Source organism: Bactrocera neohumeralis, chromosome 5, assembly GCF_024586455.1.
Source record: "Bactrocera neohumeralis isolate Rockhampton chromosome 5, APGP_CSIRO_Bneo_wtdbg2-racon-allhic-juicebox.fasta_v2, whole genome shotgun sequence".
In the NCBI taxonomy this organism is placed as follows: domain Eukaryota; kingdom Metazoa; phylum Arthropoda; class Insecta; order Diptera; family Tephritidae; genus Bactrocera; species Bactrocera neohumeralis.
The window spans coordinates 2083291-2089290 of record NC_065922.1 but is presented as its reverse complement, the minus strand read 5'-3'; the positions used below and the strand labels follow the sequence as shown (position 1 = coordinate 2089290).

General features: G+C 33.4%; 1 long non-coding RNA gene across 1 annotated transcript in view; it reads right to left on the bottom strand.

The window, feature by feature from the left end:
• Nucleotides 1-1472: 1472 nt before the first annotated feature.
• LOC126759130 (uncharacterized) overlaps nucleotides 1473-6000 on the bottom strand; it is a 40162-nt gene continuing 35634 nt past the window's right edge. Inside the window, exon 3 of the long non-coding RNA XR_007666964.1 lies at nucleotides 1473-1680. This is a non-coding gene — a long non-coding RNA (uncharacterized LOC126759130). The remainder of the gene's footprint in view (nucleotides 1681-6000) is intronic.

Below are 6000 nucleotides of genomic sequence, written 5' to 3'. Positions count from 1 at the left end.
CATATAGAAATTACTGAAATGCTTTCAGTAATTAAAGAGAACCATGTGTTGAAACTTCTTGATAGTAAGGTAAAACGCAACAAAAATGTATTTGAAGAAGTGGCTCGAAAACTGAAGGCAAAGGGACATAATAAGGATGCAGTACAAATAAGAACGAAGTTTAAGGCTTTAAAAAGTGAATACTATAAAGTAAAGCGTAATAAAAACACCAGTGACGCTGAAAGACAGACATGCGAATATTTTGACCAACTGGATGAAGTTTTAAGCCATCGCCCAGCAATAGCGACAGAGGGAGAGGATACCTCACACAATAATTCGGAGAATGGTACAGCTGAATCTGAACAACCTCAAATTTAAGCAAGTTCATCGAAAACATTTAAAAATCCAAGTATGTAGACCTGGTTACTTCTAGTTTTGATTGATCAATAATTTTCAAGTTTCAGAAAAGAAAACCTACCAAAGGGTAATGGAGTCTTTTACTAAAGACTGGAAGCAGACTCAGGACAATTTAATCGGCGCAATAAAGGAGCAGAACACAAATTATTTAAGCACCATGGAAAAATTATTGGAAAAAAATCGCGTAGAAACAGCCAAAATGCTGGAAGAGGATCGTCGTGAGACAGCTAATATGTTTTCAAACATGGTCAGCATGATCCAGCCGCCATCACTTACATCAATGTGGTATCCCCAACAATAATCGACGACCAGAATAATAATCAATCTCCATCTGCCAGTAAAATATTAAAACTTGCCCAAAAGCACTCTACAAGTTCGAAAAATATGAGTTTAGAAGCGGAATGTCATTTGTTATTAAGTATATCATCATGTGAAGATGTTTTAACTTTTTGGAAGGAAAATGCAACGGCAATGCCCTTATTATCTACATTAGCAGTGAATTATGCATTACGCATTCCTGCAACCAGCACACCAAGTGAGCGTGTTTTCTCTATTGCTGGCCTCACCATAACAAATAAAAGATCTCAGCTGAGTCCTCACAATGTGAATAAAAAAATTTTCATTCATGACAACTATGAGACCTGTAAAGAAGATTTAACGAAATTTCTTTGAATATTTGGCTATTAATACCACAATAGCATGATCTCATCGATATATAACTATGAATTGAACTGTGAAGTTTTGTTTTGTTTTACTTTATTAAATAGGCATTTACGCCAATTGTACTACGACTTTTTTTATTACTATGTTCGAAACATCTTTTTTCAATAAAAAATTTTTCTCCAATTTGTTGTATGTAGTATTTATTTTGTTTGATTATATCTATTGTATTTATTTCACAAATTTGTTGCAAAGAAAGCCAGCTCGCCGCCGCCGAAGCGAAAGCACTCTACTACGAAGTAATGGCAAAAACTGGACGAAGCGTCAGAACGCTACGCACCGACAAGAACAAACATCAAAGTTATCACAGCTAGCATAGCTAACAAAATATACAACAACAAAGTTGTCGTAGCTAGTACATAAAATATACTAACAAGAATGTTGCAACTATAAACAGAAATTCAATTCAGCAATATTCTGCAAATAAACAATATCATTGTTGCTCAATAAAGTTGATTTCCTAAATTTACAACAACAGCACATTTCGTCGGCACTAAACCAGAGCGGAAGCCGTGCCGCCGCAATGTAGGCCGTTTCTCGACCAAACTGAGGTTTGCTGTTTTGCTATAATTATTTTCGTACATTTGTAAGTTTATAGTAAATAGGCAAAATTTTGTATAAAATAAATGTATTCAATAAAGAAATTTGAGTTCAACTTTACAATCCAAAAGAGCGAGTAATTAATTGTTTGGTGGCAACCATTAACTTGTATGTACACCAATGTTCACTTGTTAAATAATAAAAAATATTAAAAAAAATTATAATCAAAATTATTATTCGATTAACAGTGAAAATCGATTATTCGTAATGCTTCCGGTCCCGACCATCGAGAATAATCCAGGCCCGACTATAATTCTGAACAAAATTAAGGAAGTTTTAGCTATCCTTTATGGAGGTTTGTACATATTTTAGAGAGTACGCTAACGGAAATAAATTTAAAATAATTACGGATCATCGCCCAATAGTGTATTTACAGACGTGTTCGAAATAATAAGAACAACCAAAGTGAATATCGAAATCATTGAATAAAATTTTCTCAGTAATATTTTATTGAACCTTTTTTTCTTAAAAAATTTATACATATTGTGAGTATTAAAAAAATTGAAAATCTGGTCATCAAATACGCACTAACTTTTTTGTACTGCAAATTTTGTTGCATTGGGTCTTAAACAGCCTGTTCGAAAAAATAAGAACAAAATCAAGTAGGCTGCTTATATACCATTATTTGCGAAAATTCTAGCAAGTCAGCTGCATATCATTTTAGTGAATCCTTATGTTATAGTCAGTGCGCGAATTTAATCGAGTGAATACGGGAAATTACTTTTATTTATTTAAAAATGGGAAGAGCTCTTCATTGTTCTACAGAAAAAAGAGAGATTATAAAAAAACTACTTTCCGAGGGAAAAACGTTTGCCAATATAAGACAGCTTTTAGGAGTCTCAAACGGAATGATAACAAACTGTAAAAATTGGTCGTTGAAAGCTGAAATGAGAGGAAGACGCAAAAAAAACTACCCAAAGGCAAAGCTCATCAAAAGAATTGTTAAAAGGCGCCCGTTTATAACTTCCAAACAGATAAAAGATGAACTAGAATTGTCAACAGCGACTTGCACAATAAGAAAACGGTTGATCGCCGTTAATCTGAAAGCGCGAAGTCCTAGAAAAATACCTTTACTGAAAAGTGTACATTTGAAACGGAGACTCGAATTTGCAAAACGGTTTATTAATGAACCTAAAACAATTTGGCGTAATATTTTATGGACCGATGAGACAAAGGTTGTGCAATTCGACTCTGGTAAAGAAAAACAGTACGTTAGACGTCCTCCTAAACAGCAATTTAATTCAAAATACACAACGAAAACTATAAAAAATGGAGGTCTCAAGTTGATGTTGTGGGGTTGTTTTTCGTGGAATGGTGTAGGGCCTCTAATAAAGATCACCGGCATTATGGACGCAGTTTTCTATGTTGGGAAAATATACCCCTCTCTAGATGCCGCACCCTTGTAGACTCCATGCAGTCCAGATGTGCCGAAGTAATAAAAAATCGTGGGGGAGCAACTTCATATTAAATGTAAGGCCATTTGTATGCATTTCAAAACAACAAACGTGTGTTCTTATAATTTTTCATGCTTTGTTCTTATTTTTTCGAACAGGCTGTTTAAGACCCAATGCAACAAAATTTGCAGTACCAAAAAGTTAGTGCGTATTTGTTGACCAGATTTTCAATTTTTTTAATACTCACAATATGTATAAATTTTTTAAGAAAAAAAGGTTCAATAAAATATTACTGAGAAAATTTTATTCAATGATTTCGATATTCACTTTGGTTGTTCTTATTATTTCGAACACGTCTGTAAATAACAAGTATAAAGGAAAGGAATTTACAACACGTCACCTGTTCATAAAGATATGAACATGAAAGTTTTGTAACCTTAAGATAGAATTATATATACAAAATTATATTTTTGACACAACTACATTAATACATAAAAATATACATGTAAACAATAAATTAAATAAAAAGTATATACAGTCCACTAAATGTCAAGTGCAATGGTAAGCAACAAAATTGTAATATGAGACTTGCTCATAAAAATGTGAAAATCATTGCACATAAAAGAAAACTCATAAATTAGAGTATACATAATACTAATATTAAAATACAAAATATACATACGCGAAATATTAATGCACACAAGCAACAGATAAGAAAGTATCAAGCGTGTGTACGTATGTGTGTAAGTGCGTTAGATGCACTAATCTAAAAAACTATAAAATATCAATGCGTTGGTATCTAAAAAATGCAATAAAAATATAATACATATTTACACATGTGTATGCACACTAAGCATACACACATATACATATATACATAGTTAAGAAATTAGAATTAAGAAATAATAATAATAATTAATAAAGAAAAGCAGAGTCAAAAGTGAACTCTCACAATACAGACTTAAGCAAAGACTGTCTTAATCTGTACATCACCAAAGGTGGCTATTTAAACTGAAACAACTCATAATACAAGAAAGAAATATACATATACAATGATCAAATAGACATATTAAGCCATATTAAAGGGAAGATGCACGAAATTCAGAATAATATAGCCTCCGTTAAACACTATTTGATACATCTGGGAATGATAAAGTTTAGACAATATTAAAAAAATTTACGCCCAAGGAGAGCAACAGAAATAACTTTAAAATAAAATTCATTGAAGGGCGCATTTCTAGGACACCATCTTTACATGACAATTGTCCTATGAGGCAAAAGTGAATAATTAAAATGTTCGATGTAATCACAGATTTTTTATACTAACTACAACTTTTGCTCCATGAATGCAAAAACGTTTTAAAAATTTTATCAATGTAAGATATGAAAAATTTTTTTTTCTTCTGGCCAGAATCAGTTTTCTTAAATGATTACCGATAAAAAAAGGCCTCTGCTGATCCTATAGATGGCCGGTCATCAGTCAGTCAGCACGTTACCGACACAGAGCGTTTCCACCTCCACCAGATATGGACAGCAGATTCCTGGGTGAGGGGTAAGGTCACCCATGCAACCACAGCCTGGCGCGAATTCCTCCAGTGGGAATACGAGGAGAGATACGGCCGGGAAGGTTTTGAGTTTCGAGAACTAATGTTAGACGTGCAACAACAAGAAAATATCAATGATTGCGGTATCTGCGTGCTGGAGACAATGGAATGGGTTATGCGCTATGTAGGACGGGGTGAAGGAGCCCTCGGATGCATCTCCGAACCCTTCTCGGCGAAGCTGGCAGCAGAGAAGCGCGCCCATATATTAGCCACCCTCAGGCGCCACCAAACCACAACCGCGACCAATGCAAGTTAATGACAGCCTCCGCAGCCTCGCCCTCACAAGAAGGCATAGCAATAATAATTGTAAAGAAAACAGAACGTTTTACGTTCTGCCGAAATATGCTGAAACAGCTAACATTGTAATTGACCTTTTCTTTGTTCTGGATTCAGTCACAACAAAATGTATAAATACTAGTATTTTGGAAATAAAGTTTTGATTTGTATCTGGCAATCCACTAGAACCACATGTGTTCTCATTTTATCGCACGTTCGCGGATATAAAATACATATATATATATTTTTTAAATTCCCTCGTCGCGGGAATTAATTGGCCCTAAAGTGAAAAGTGAAAAATTTGTTTATTTTTGTTTTTGAAAAGAAATAGTTTGGTAAAAACTATATGTGCCTACTAAAGTGAAAAAACATAACTACAAAAATTTAATTTTAAAAAGAAACAGTTTAATTAAAACTATTAATGTCTAAAAAGTACCTAGAAAGTAAAAAAAAAGAAGAAGATTTAAAAGGAAAGTAGCTGTGTCAAAAAATAAGGAAGAAAAAATGTTTAACTGGTCTAAAGAAAAATAAAAGTGACCAAAAAAGTGTAAAGAAAAATTGCACTAAAAATATAATAAAAAAACTACAAGTGTGTTAATATAACCAACGACAGAAACAAGCGCGACCGAACAACATACGAAGACAGCAGGAAAAGTACAATCGGACTTTGATGGAAATTCAGCGACGGCCAATAATAAATTGAACCAGGAGAAGAGACTGGAGCAGTTGACAACATGCAACAGAATATATTTGTAAGTTGTATTTAAAATTTACTGTTATTATATTAAAAATGGCAAATTGCCCAACTATCAAATATAAGAAATTATCACATTGCGACTTCTGTAATGGTTTGTACAACATAACAGAAAAAAAAGTTGCGATCCACATCCCTCGGGGGACCCTCCAGCTTAAAAAAATTAAAATTCTCTGCGATTCACCACCCAAGGGACCCTCCAGAGAATTATAAAAAATTAAAATCTATCCAACCAATAAATCTTTTTAAAAATAAT